The 14,020-nt window shown below is 37.5% G+C and overlaps 1 long non-coding RNA gene across 1 annotated transcript; it reads right to left on the reverse strand.

Annotated features, from left to right (window-relative positions):
• Positions 1-4,723: 4,723 nt before the first annotated feature.
• LOC148698229 (uncharacterized) lies at positions 4,724-12,892 on the reverse strand. Its single transcript, XR_015960360.1, has 3 exons — positions 12,640-12,892; positions 9,843-12,386; positions 4,724-4,963 (listed from the first exon to the last, which is right to left on the reverse strand). It is a non-coding gene; the product is annotated as an uncharacterized LOC148698229 (long non-coding RNA).
• Positions 12,893-14,020: the final 1,128 nt, after the last annotated feature.

Raw genomic sequence — 14,020 nt, forward strand, 5'->3', positions numbered from 1 at the left:
TGGCTCTGAGCCTCTGATATGATTATATACAAGAAGCATGGGAGGCCAAATATTTGCTCCATTTATAGGTTGAATAATACTAATACCGAGAGACTTTTCGGCATTTTTATCACTATCATGCTGTAATATTCCACTTATATTATAACACGTTTAATTATTTTGTTAATATATCTTATAAGTAGAGATATATGAACACTAAACCCTAAACATTTGTCACGTATTATTCTATATGTTATGTATTAAAAGTTGACGTTAACAGATCATGGTTGTCACGTTCACATATGAATGAATTGGTGAGGGACTAGAATTCTCTCATCTCCTCTTTCTATCTTCTTTCATCCTCTCCTCTCACATTCTCTTATTTTGTATTTCTCTTGCTTAAAATATTAATATAAGATGTTAACGTAACTTAACCGTAACCGTTCAAATAGAAGGAAAAAGAAGAAAAGAGAAAAAAAAAAAAAAAAAAAAGATAATCCTACTTTCTTTGGTGAGTGCATTTGAAGATACTAACTTTTAAAAGTCAACGGTGTTGATGTCGATCCGCTACTTTAATTACCAGATAAGGAAGCCAAGCGATGACCAGACAGAAGCAGGTAGCAGTAGCAGCTTGCTTTTCTCATTCAAAAGTTGTAATCATGTATATTTATTTTGTGACCATTAATTGTATCACTCTCTACTGTAGTCCATGTACTATACATCACCGATGGGATAGATGATTGTCATGTATTCAAATAATAAATTATTTATCCATTAAATATTTGTTACACCAGAATCTCTCTACAAACACGTACTCTTCCTATTTTTTAGTTAATTCGACCACACAGTAACAAACAATGTCTTATTGAGCGGGCCTAGCTATATGCCCAACCACATGACACCCCTCCATTCACTTTGGATATAAATGGTTGTTATGGTACTTTAAGTAACATTAACAAAAACAGAGAGAAGATGCGAAACTAGGTTCATGCACTACCTGTAGCCATATATAGATAAAGCATTAGTGATAATTAAAACTACAATAATTTGACCTCATTACATCAAGGAGTCCAAATGTATATCTAACAATCCCCAAATACAAATCACTACAACGTTAGCGAACCTGGAAAATCCGTAGTTGCATTCATCACAAACCCTCACAAGAGTGCAAGGACGAACGTAGGAGTCACAGCCCACACACTTGCCATCACACTTCTCGCATAGCCGTCCGATGGCGATCCCCCGTTGTTTCCGGCACATAATCAGATCAGGGTGATTTTTGGCCATCCCTCACTTTGCAATGATCTGCAGACATCAGACAGACGTTGAATGGTGCTAGTATTTGGACTTGGAATTGATACAAGACAAAGCTCAGGCATTAGAGTACTAAATTTAAAATTAACATAAAGAACATGAAGACTAATATATTCTTGCCACACTGTCTAATCTAACCAAACATTATGTTAGCATATTTACGTTATATGTTGTGAACCTAAACCAATGTCTAACATATTATGTTGATAGTTCATTGGGACAATGCGAAAAGATAGAATAAAAACCATTGCCCAACACATAACCACAAATATAGAGAGCTCCGTGTTATCAGTTTTGTTGTTCACATTCAGCGCAACAACATGTAAATAGAATTCGAACTAACCTCCAGCCATGATTGTCCAACAACAAGTTTCTAGCGGCTCAGCAAAATTGAAAGCTCCTACAGCTCTAGTTTAAGTGATCTTCTAGCCTATTGCCACTCGAGTACCTTTCTCAGATGGAATGCAAGGCTTTATATAGGCTAGGCTAGGGATCCCTCAATCTCACATGAAAACAAACCGACTCCACTAATCCCTACCATCAAGGAATTTGCGAGCCAAAATCTCTCCTCTTATTTGTCAACTAGAGTCATGCTCTTAGTGGATTGTAATCAACTAGAGCCATGCTTGGACTGGGTTGTTTGACTAATTCATATCTTAACTAATTACCAATATCAATAACTAAATATTAATGACTAATATGTGGGCTACCTTAAGTGAAAATATTTGAACGTTGCTAACATTCTCCCACTTCGTCCACATATTAACATTAAGAATGATATAGACCTAAATAGACAGATAGGTTGATCAAAACTTCCCAGACAAATAATGACAAGAAACATAACCCAAATAGAACATTTCAAACATAAATCATGGCGGTCAAGACTCAAAACCAAGCATTTCCCTTCCATGTATTACAATGTCTGAAACTCTCCGTTTGAGTCCCTTGTGAACAACTTTAACGTGTTATTCTTGGTCCTTCTTTATCAAGTCCATTGAATTGAAAAACTTTATTGTGCACAAAATTAAAAACACTTTATTGAATTCAAAATACTTAAATACAAAGCTCAACAATTAATTACAGAGATGATTCAATGATTCCCATATTACCCACATGACTCTTATACAAATTTGTCGGCAAACCTTTGGTCATGGGGTCTACTATCATTTGTTGAGCGCTTATATGTTCAATAGAAATTTCACCATTTCTAACATGTCTTTTGACAATCAAATAGATGATGATGTTGATATGCTTATTGTAGCTTCCACTTTTATTATTCTTTGTGAAACAAACTGCAGCCATATTATCATAGTAAATCTTCAAAGGCCTTGCAATACTATCGAGTATCAACGATCTTTAAACCTGTAACAAAATTCCTCAACTAATTCACATGTGCAAAAGCTTCAAAAACAACGATGTATTTTGCTTCCATGGTAGACGAAGCAACTAAAGTTTGCGTGGCGCTCCACCAAGACACAGCTCCTCCAGCAAGAAGATAAATGTATCATGAAGTAGACTTTCTTAAGTCTACACAACCAACGAAGTCTGAGTCTGAATAACCAACTACTTCCAAAAAGTTAGAGTGTTCGTATGTAAGCCTATATTCCTTGGTTCCTTGTAAATATCTCATGACTTTCTTAGCAGTCTTCCAATGTTCCAAGCCTCGATTACTATGGTATCTACCCAACATTCCAATTGCGAATCCTATATCAGGTCTTGTACATACTTGTGACTACATTAGACTGCCAACAACTGAAGCATAGGGTATATTCCTCATTTGTTCTCACTCCAAGTCATAGGGTATATTCGTCATTTTTTCTCGCTCCAAGTCATTTCGTGGACATTGATTAAGACTGAACTTGTCTCCTTTGACAATGGGTGCAATACTAGGCGAACAATCTTGAATCTTGAATCCTTCCAAACACTTTTCAAAGTAGGACTTTTGAGATAGGCTTAATGTTCATAGAGATCTATCTCTGTGAATCTCTATGCCAATGACATAGGAGGCTTCACCCATATCCTTCATATAAAAATTTTGTGAAAGAAAATTTTTCGTTTGATGCATTAAACCCAAGTCACTACTTCCAAGTAAAATATCGTCCACATTCAAAACTAAAATTATAAATTTACTCCCACTGATTTTAAGGTATACACATTCATCGACAATATTAGCCTCAAAACCATAAGAGGTAATTACATTGTCAGACTTTAAATACCATTGGCGGGAGGCCTGTTTTAGTCCATATATGGATTTTCTTAATTTGCAAACTAAATGACTTTTCTTTTCATCAAAGAAACCTTTTGGTTATATCATGTATACCTCTTCTTCAAGATCTCCATTCAGGAATGCTGTTTTCACATCCATTTGATGTAACTCTAAATCAATATGAGCTACTAAAGCCATGACTATTCTAAATGAATCCTTCTTTGAAACTAGAGAGAAGGTCTCATGGTAATCAATGTCTTCCTTTTGAGTGAAACCCTTAGCTACAAGTCTTGCCTTATATCGTTTAATACTACGTGATGCATTTCTTTTGTTCTTATAAACCCATTTGCCTCCAATAGTTGAATGCCTATTAGGTAGTTCAACGAGCTGCCACACTTGATTTTTATCCATAGATTCCATTTCTTCTTTCATGAAATTATATCAAAGATTAAAGTTTGAACTCTTCAAGGCTTGGGAAAATGTGCACGGATCATTTAGTGGTCCAACATCATAGTCAGACTCTTGAAGGTATACAACATAATCACTAGAAATATCTGTCTTCTTTATTCTTGTAGATTTCCTTATCTCTACTCCCTAGTTTTTGTTTTATTCATTTTGAGTAGTAAGTTCCACACTGGCTTGTTCTTCATGGAGTGGTTACACTTGAATGGGTTGTATTTCAAGAGTATCATTTGAAAGATTCTCTTGAAAAACAACCACTCTTCCTTCTTTCAAAGAAGATTCATTAGCCTCATTAATTTCCTCAATTTCTATATTATGAGGCAATTCACTCCCACTAAGCTCATGAATCATGATCTCCAAGAAATTTAGCATTTCTAGCTTCAACATTTCTGGGTGTGTGTGAATGACAAAAGAATTTGAATCCATTTGAATTAGGTGGATACCCTATGAAAAAACCACTTACTGTCCTTGAGTCAAGTTTCTTTAATTGTGGATTATAAACTCTCACTTCAACTGGACAACCCCATACGTGTAAGTGTCTTAAGCTAGGTTTCCATCCATTCCAAATTTCAAATGGTGTTTCAAGAACGGATGGAAATTTGGTTAAATTTTAAATAAACTTAACATTGGATTGTCAAAGCAAACCTTAAAAAGTACCAACTTTGAAACTGAAATTAAATTTCTAGAAAAAGACAGAACATAAAAAACATTTTCCAAATCTAAATTAAAATCATATGCTAATTTTAATTTAAAAGTCCTCACTACTTCAACACTGGAGCACATCCGATTTTCTGAGGAGATGTGTTGCTTATTGCCTCTCGGCTTCCTGTGGTTTAGGAACCCCTAAATGACATTGGTAATGTGAATTGAAGCACCAGAGTCAATCCACCATGTATTACTAGGAGCCTCAATAAAATAAGATTTATGACACACATAAGCAAATAGAGTACCTTTATTTTCCAGCCATTTCTTGTACTTGGCGCACTCCTTCTTCTCGTGTCCCTTCTGAAGAAACCAGAGAAAACTAAGAGACTTGTTTTACTGAATATTCCTCTTCTCATTTACTTTTGTTTTCTTAATTACAAATGTGTTTCTTAGTACATATATATAGCTGAAGCTATGCACAAGGTTTTCTCTAACAACCGTATCAAACATAACAAATCTAGGTAATTATTATTACAACTATAACAGAAAGAATATCCTACACTATATGAGCTGTCATGACTTGGCATCTTTATCTTTACACCCCCTCAAGCTGAGCTTGGACAGACTAGGAGTACCAAGAGAAAGCTTGGATTGAAGAAATAGAAACCGATTTTTAGATAAGGATTTAGTATGAATATCAGCAATCTGGTCCTCACTGCAAACATACTTAACTTGAATCAGATTGGCAATGACAAGCTCCCGTATATAGTGGTAATCAATCTCCACATGTTTAGTGCGGGCATGAAAAACTGGATTGGAAGCAAGGGAGATTGCAGAGATATTATCACACCAAATAGTAGGCTTAACAGAGGACAGGAACCCAAAATCTTGAAAAATCTTACAAACCCAAGTTATTTCAGCAGCAGTATGAGCGAGAGACCGGTATTCAGCCTCAGTAGAAGAACGAGCTACTGTAGGCTGCTTTTTAGCACTCCAACTGACCAAATTTGAGCCAAGAAAGACACAAAAGCCACTCGTGGATCGTCGATCAAAGGTACAGCCAGCCCAGTCCGCATCAGAAAAAGCAGAGAGAGTAAGAGGACCTTTGTGAAACCAGATACCATGGGAAGAGGTACCTTTGAGAAATCTAAGGATTCGCTTGGCAGCCTGCATATGAGAATCCGTGGGAGCATGCATGAATTGGCATACTTGATTTACAGCAAAAGAAATAGCAGGCCTAGTCCAAGTTAAATACTGAAGGCCACCCACAATAGATCGATACTCAGAAGGATTATCCAATGGTATACCACTATGATCCAGTTTGACAGTGCCTATAGGTGTAGAGCAAGGCTTAGCACCCTCCATTTTAGTCCGTTGCAACAAGTCCAGCAAGTATTTGCTTTGATGCAGAAAAAGCCCTTCAGTGGTTCGTTGAACTTCAAGACCCAAGAAATAATGTAAAGGACCTAAGTCATTGACAGGGAACAAAGAACTCAGTTGCTGAATGAACAGATTGCACACAGATGAATCAGGACCACTAACCAAGATATCATCCACATAAACAAGGACAATAACCAGAACTGGATCTTTAAGAACAAACAGAGAGGCATCAGAGGAAGACTGAGTAAAGCCAAGAGACTGGAGAGCTTGAAACAACTTATCAAACCATGCACGTGGAGCCTGTTTGAGGCCATACAAAGATTTCTTGAGTTTGCACACATGATTTGGGAAGTTCGGATCACTGAAACCAGGGGGCTGAAGCATGAAGACATCTTCTTGTAAGTCACCATGCAGAAATGCATTACTAATATCAAGTTGGTGCAAAAACCAATCGTACTGCACTGCAAAGGTCAACAAAATCCGAATCGTAACAGGCTTGGCGACGGGACTGAAGGTTTCTTGATAGTCCAGGCCTTCTTTTTGATGAAAACCCTTGGCAACAAGCCGGGCTTTATACCGATCAATAGAGCCATCAGGCTTTTTCTTGACTCGAAACACCCACTTACAGCCGACAACATTCTGAGAGGAAGAAGAAGGAACTAAAACCCAGGTACCAGTATATAGTAGTGCATTAAACTCTGCTTGCATAGCAGATCGCCATTCAGCAAACTTAGAAGCTTGATTATAGGTTGTGGGGACATAATCATGAGAGGAGAGTAAGGGATGTTTGGTAGCAGTATAGGCTTTGGGTTTAAAAATACCATTTTTAGACCTAGTAACCATGGGATGAAAATTTGGAACAAGTAAAGGAGACACGGAGGAAGATGGTGAAGGACTTAAAGGGTTTGGGAAGGGAGAAACAGGAGAAGTAGGAACAGGAGAAGGAGGAACAGGTAAAGAAGAAGAGATAGAAGGAGAACTGGAAAGAAAAGAGGATGAGGGAGAAACCGGAAATTGCAGATCAATATTAGGAGAGACAAGAGGAACAGAAACAGAAGCAGTAGCAGGCTTGGGAGCAAAAGGAAAAGACCGTTCATTAAACAAAACATGCCGAGAAATATAGACTCGGGCAGTGGCCATATCTAAGCACCGATAGCCCTTGTGTTGCAAACTATAGCCAAGAAACACACACTGCTTGCTTTTGCCATCAAGTTTAGAATGAACATAAGGTTTTAACCATGGATAACAGCTACACCCAAAAACCTTGAGCCGAGTGTAATCAGGTAATGTTCGAAATAATAACTCCCAAGGAGACTGTGCAAGACCAGAAATAGGTAACCGGTTGATCAAATAAGTAGCAGTAGACAGAGCTTCAACCCAATAGACTTGAGGAACATGAGAGGCTACTAGCAGTGTCCGAGCTGTTTCAACAAGATGGCGATGCTTACGTTCTACACAGCCATTCTGTTCAGGTGTGTGTAGACAACTGAACTGATGAAAAATCCCATGTAAAGCAAGATAAAACTGAAAAGAAGTACTAGTAAATTCACCCCCTGAGTCAGAACGGATAGCTTTTATTTGATTGCCAACTGATTTCTCCACATAAGTCTTGAAGGTTACAAAAGTAGAATACACCTCAGATTTTCTTTTCAAAGGAAAGAACCAGCTATATCTGGTGTAATCATCAACTATCAAAAGATAGTACTGAAAACCACTTACAGAAGAAACAGGGGCAGGTCCCTATACATCACAATGAAGTAAAGCTAGACTATGAGAAGTAGAGGAACCAACAGAACAAAAGGGCAGTTTATGATTTTTAGCTATAGCACAATCCGAACAGAAGAAGTCAACTGAGGATTTACCAGCTAGGGCAAGCTTATTACCAGAAATCACTTTACAAAAAATAGTAGACGAAGGATGACCCAATCGACTATGCCAAATCTTCACAGGAGCTTTAATACTGACCAGAGCAGAGTGAGAACTTGAAGAGGAAAGACCAGGCAGAGGAGAGCCTTGCAGATGATAGGATCCATCCTTAACGGGTCCCCGCAAAAGCATCTTCCCCATAGAACGATCCTTGACAAGGGATCCATCAGAATCAAGGGTCAATGAAACTGAATTATCGTTGACAAAGTGAAAGGCAGATAACAAGTTGTGCTTCATTTGAGGAACATGAAGGACATTGTTCAATTTAAAACAAGAACTAGGAGTACATAACAAAGAAGAACCAATATGATTGATAGACAGACCTTTACCATCACCAATATAAACTTTGTCTTCACCAGTGTAAGGAGAGGGAGAAGAGATGTTGGAGATGTCATTTGTAATGTGAGACGTAGCACCCGAGTCAATAAGCCAGGAATGAGAAGAGGACTTGGATGTGTAATGGGCGCACATTGCAGCAAGCTTTGCTGGAGGAATTCGACCAGAAATATCGGGATTCATGCGATCAAAACAGTCAATGGCTTCATGACTGGAGTTCCCACAGATCTGACAGGGCATACGAAAACTAGAGGAGAATGGACCACGAGAACTAGAGTGGGAATGATGACCACGAGTTGAACCAGATTGGAATCCAGAATTGTAGTGGCCCCGATTAGTACCTCTGGTGCCCCGATTGTTAAAAACACGAGAGTTGCGGCCACGATTAGAATTGTATCGAAAAGAATTGTGAAGTGGAGAATGTTGAGCAGCCAAAGCTTGGGGTGGTGTAGGAAGAAGCGGTGGTGCAGCTTGAGCCGAGAGAGCATGAAATGGTTCAGTGCTTGGAGAGGATGCAAGTTTCTTCCGGCGAGTCATGGAAAGTTCCTTGGTGAGTAATAACCCATGGAGTTCATCAAGAGAAGTGGAAGACATACGGAGCATGATAGAATCAATGAATGATTCAAACTCATCAGGAAGACCAGCCAGTGTAGCAGCAATAAGATCATGATCGGAGACCGAAGCACCGGCAGCAGTAAGAGAATCAGAAATCTCTTTGATCTGTTGCAAGTAATCACCCATGGATTGAGAACCTTTTTGAAGATTCTGAAGACGAGAACGGAGCTGATGAATATGGGCATCAGAAACACCACCAAAACGCTGCTCAAGTTTGAGCCATAGATCTCTGGATGAAGAAACACCAACCGTGAACGGAATAACTTCCTTAGAGAGCGTGGAATTAAACCAGATGAGAAGATTCTGATCCTTCTCATACCAACTCTCAAAAGTAGGATTCAGAGATCGATCTGGTAGAAACGGCGCCGGACACGGTTTAGATCCATCAACAAGACCAAGAAGCTTGTAGCGACGAAGAATTGGGGCAAAAAGAGCACACCATGGCAAATAGTTCGAACGATTGAGCTTGATCGGGACCATGCTACCAATGTTCTGAATAGTAAGAGATGTGTACGATTGAGACAAAATAGGGTTTGAAGCGGACGAAGTCGGCAGAATCGGAGAAGAGGAGTCAGGAGGTAGCGCCATCAGAAATCAAGATCAAGAAGACAAAATCAAGATCAGAGAATCAATCAACCAGCAACAACTTACAAGACGAAGAACAGATCAGAGATTGGAGAAGAAATCTCAGCGGAAGAGATCAGGATCGAAGAGTGCCGTGAGGCGGTGGCTCTGATACCATGAAGAAACCAAAGAAAACTAAGAGACTTGTTTTACTGAATATTCCTCTTCTCATTTACTTTTGTTTTCTTAATTACAAATGTGTTTCTTAGTACATATATATAGCTGAAACTATGCACAAGGTTTTCTCTAACAACCGTATCAAACATAACAAATCTAGGTAATTATTATTACAACTATAACAGAAAGAATATCCTACACTATATGAGCTGTCATGACTTGGCATCTTTATCTTTACCTTCTTGTTGCAAAAGAAGCATGCATCCTTGTCGGCAAAATGCTTCATTGGTTTCTTTCCTTTGACCTTAGGAAAATGTTTTCCTTTCTTGGCACCTTAATGCTCGTTAATTACAAAATGAGTAGTTTTCAATTTCTCAAGTTTCAATCTCTCTTCCTCTTGAACAAAGTTCATTGGAAGACCACTCTTCCTTATGTGTATTATAGGAAATTTTGAATGGTCCATACTCAAGAGAAAAGAATTGAGAATGAAATTGACGAAGAGTGACTAAAAAATTTCTATCTCTAAAGACTTAAGTGGAGCCGCAATGTCGCTAATTTCCATAATGTGCTCACGCACTCTTGGAATTGTCGTGCTTCATGCTTGAGAGCTAGCAAGTGACTTATCAGAAACTGTTCTTCAGTGGCTTTCATGAAATTTGTCACCTTATCACATTTTGGGATTGAACTCCGAATGCTCTTGCTCACATTGGATTTGATGGGCATCAGATTTAAGCGATTAGATCGCTCCCAATGCTCATACGCAGCCTTGCCTTCTTGAGCGTTTAATTCCATGGGCAGGGGTTGTTCATCTCCATGGAGAGCAGGTCAAGATCCATGCACCCAAAAGCTAACAGGACTTTGTCGTTCCAATCAGAAAAATTGTCACCACACAACATTGGAACACGAGATGAATCAAAAGAGATAACTGCAAACCAAAATGAAAAAACAAACAATAATCATGCTTTCGAAATGTAAATTCACACCTTCCTGTGGGCAGAGGTTGTATAATACAAGAATTTACATATGCTTTTATGTAATCAATCAAAACCAAAAATCCACATGTGTGGGAATAGAAAAACTAACACTTATATGTCTAGATTGTCATTTTGCTTTTCACTAATATTAAATAATTACTTCCTGCGGATAGAGTAGTTATTTAGATTACTGTAATTTGTAGATGCCTCATTCCTTATTTCATGTTTTTAAAACTAAACTCCTTAAGTGATTAAAGCACACACTTTATAGACTTAAGATGATGTGGCTAATCTTAAATCAACATGAAGCAATTATATATGTATCAATTTACTGAGTTCAAATGAAAAGAAACTCATAATATACATGGATATGGCATCAACTTACAGTTTCCATATAATAATGAAATATAACTCGTAATATGAATAGATTAAACAAGTTTGAACCCTTAAGCACGATCAAACAATATCACTTCGTGTCGTAGGAAAACTGAATTGTGAACAATATGTATTGAAGGTGGCTCTAATACCACATGTTATCAGTTTTGGTGATCACATTTAGCGCAGCAACATGTAAATTGAATTTGAACTAACCTCCAACCATGATTGTCCAACAACCGGTTTCTAGCAGCACCAAAAAAATCAAAAGCTCCTGTAACTCTAGTTTAAGTGATCTTCTAGCCTATTGCCACTTGAGTACCTTTCTCAGATGGAATGCAAGGCTCTATATAGGCTAGGCTAGGCTACAGACCTCTTAATCTCAAAACAAACTAACTCCACTAATCCCTACCATCAAGGGATTCGCTAAGTCAAAATCTCTCCTCTTATTTGTCAACTAGAGTCATGCTCTTAGTGGATTTTAATCAACTAGTCATGCTTGAAGTGGGTTGTTTGACTAATTCATATCTTAACTAATTACCAATATCAGCAACTAAACATTAATGACTAATATGTGAGCCACCTTAAGTGAAAAATATTTAAACGTTGCTAACACTCCGCTCTATGCAAACACAACATATTAAATAATAAGACCCATCAATCAAAGTTGCACCCAAAGAAACAAATACATGAAGAATGTAACGAACAAAAACATGATAATTTATAATCCATGTCACACAATCTAATACGAATATGACGACAATCCATCAAGTCGCATTGTCAGACTATCAATCCTTCCATCAACCAACACTAACGCAGTCTAATCTATCATGACATAAATAAGAACGATCTACCACGCTGCATTGTTAAACTCACAAATTCATTCAACCGACACCAACCCAGTCTAATCTAATACAATATGATCATAAACGGCGATCTACCTACCATGTTGCATTGTCATACTGTCAATAATTGGTTCCACCAACACCAACCTTACACTCGTGACCACAAATACAGGAATTAACGAGAGTGCATTAAACAAACTTGAACCATCTATCATTGTGGAAAAATGAGTTTTGGTATATTTCCAATTGATGTTTTGTGTTTACAGCAAGAGGCATTATATGAAGCCAAAAAACACAAGGGAAGATACACGCCACCTTCTCCTTGATTTAAGGCCTAAACATATGGCTTTTGACTGATTACAAAGCATTCCTTGATTTAAGGAGATTTACATCAAGGAGTCACCTAAAGACCCTAAGACCCTAGTTTCTAGGAGCAGCAGCATGTTGCTGCAGGAAGGACAGCGATAGGACTTGCTGCTACTGAAAACAAAGGTGGCTGCAGGAGACTTTAGGGGTTACCTTTGTTTAATGTTTGTTTCACTTGCTGTGGCTTTTCGTTCAAGAATCATCAATCATCAAGCTTGATAACTGATAAGAAATCAACAAAGTTCAGAAACTAAGAGATCGAACTCAACGTTTATCAAAAAAAGAAAGCAGCCTAAACGTCTGAAAAAAAAAATTCACCTAAAAGTCTCTAAAATCTAATAAAAAAATTTGAATAAAAAACCAAAAACAGAACAATTGTTTTCTTTTTTATACGAACCCAATCATATCAAATAAATTGACAAAAAACGAAGATAATATGCATATATCATACAAGAGTTTGTCACAGAAGTCTAACCTGCGCCGCAGAAAGCAAGTTCAGGTATCTTTCTCCGTGATGCTTACTCGCGCTGGGATCGGGAGTTAAGAACTCAAGGAAAACTCAAGGAAAGAGAAGCTGCTGATGTTTCAAGAACAATCCGGACTTTCAAGTTGGCACTAAAAAGGTGCCCACTATGAACTGGTTGTTAAATTTAGAGAAACGGGCTTTAGTGGTTCGCTACAAATTATGCTGAAATTTTTGTTAAATTTACATATTATTCTCCATGATATAAAAAGGGCACTATCCGTATAAGAAGAGTTGGGGCGTATGACGTTTCGTCAGTGGTAAAAGGTAGAGGTGGGCGTTTTAGTGGTCTACCGACCAACTCACCAGATATGGGGATTTGTTTTTTTTTTTTTGTTTTGGTTTGAAAATACGATAGTTTGTTCCATTTCATCCATGTGGTAAAACCCAAGTGTTACATAAGAGTTCGTAATGCCTTAAAGTACATTCTTCTACAAGCAAATCAATAATAACACTCGGAGGGAGGTATCCCATTCACAACTTCGGGTCAGAGTTAGGCCAATCCGTGCAAGTCGGTAGGCTATAGAGTTTGATTTGCGGCGAGTATGGATTACAATAACTTCGGTGATGGGTCACAGTAACTCATCAGATACGGCAGGTTCTAAACATTAAAACTTTATTTTTGAATAAAAATCCTACCACTCCTTCAATAGGTGGATTGGCTTTAAAAGTTGACAATCCGAAGCGAAGAACTGAGGTAATTCAAATTCATTTTTTTCTCTATTAAATATATATCTCTCTCACTTTGCAGTTTTGTTTTTGGGTCCCAATTGTGTTGTTCAATCTCTCCCTTTTATTTTCTTGAGAAATTTTTTAGTGTACTAGAATCACGGCCCAATATACAAATTATTATAAAATGGTTGAAATTTTTTCACAAATGTCCAACAATTTAATATATCGAGTTGTATATCTAACATACTAAAAAATCTCTCATTTTTCTTCGGCAAATAATGAGTTGTAAGTTTTTCTTTTACTATTGGTAAGGGGGACAAAGAATGCGAAAGCCACAATAAGAGTTTATTTTTTATTTTTTATTTTTTTTAAAGAAAAATTATGAGTGTAAAAATAAAAGCACGTGACATTGTCTTAGGGCAACTTTCAATACTTTTAACGATCGGTCGTGGATCCGATAAAACGTGGCAAAGATTTGAGAAGGACGTATAAATATAGTTTCAGTAAAATGGTCCAAATGGAGTACTATTCGATTTGAACTACTATTTGAATGATTTCTTTCAAAAACTTAACCCTTTCAAGCATCTAATTTTAAATGAACCATGCCTAATGACAAATGGATAAGTGTTTAATTATAGTTTTTAACTTCAATTATTCAAAT

Source organism: Pyrus communis, chromosome 3 (genome assembly GCF_041283825.1).
Source record: "Pyrus communis isolate YQ-2024b chromosome 3, ASM4128382v1, whole genome shotgun sequence".
NCBI classification, from domain to species: domain Eukaryota; kingdom Viridiplantae; phylum Streptophyta; class Magnoliopsida; order Rosales; family Rosaceae; genus Pyrus; species Pyrus communis.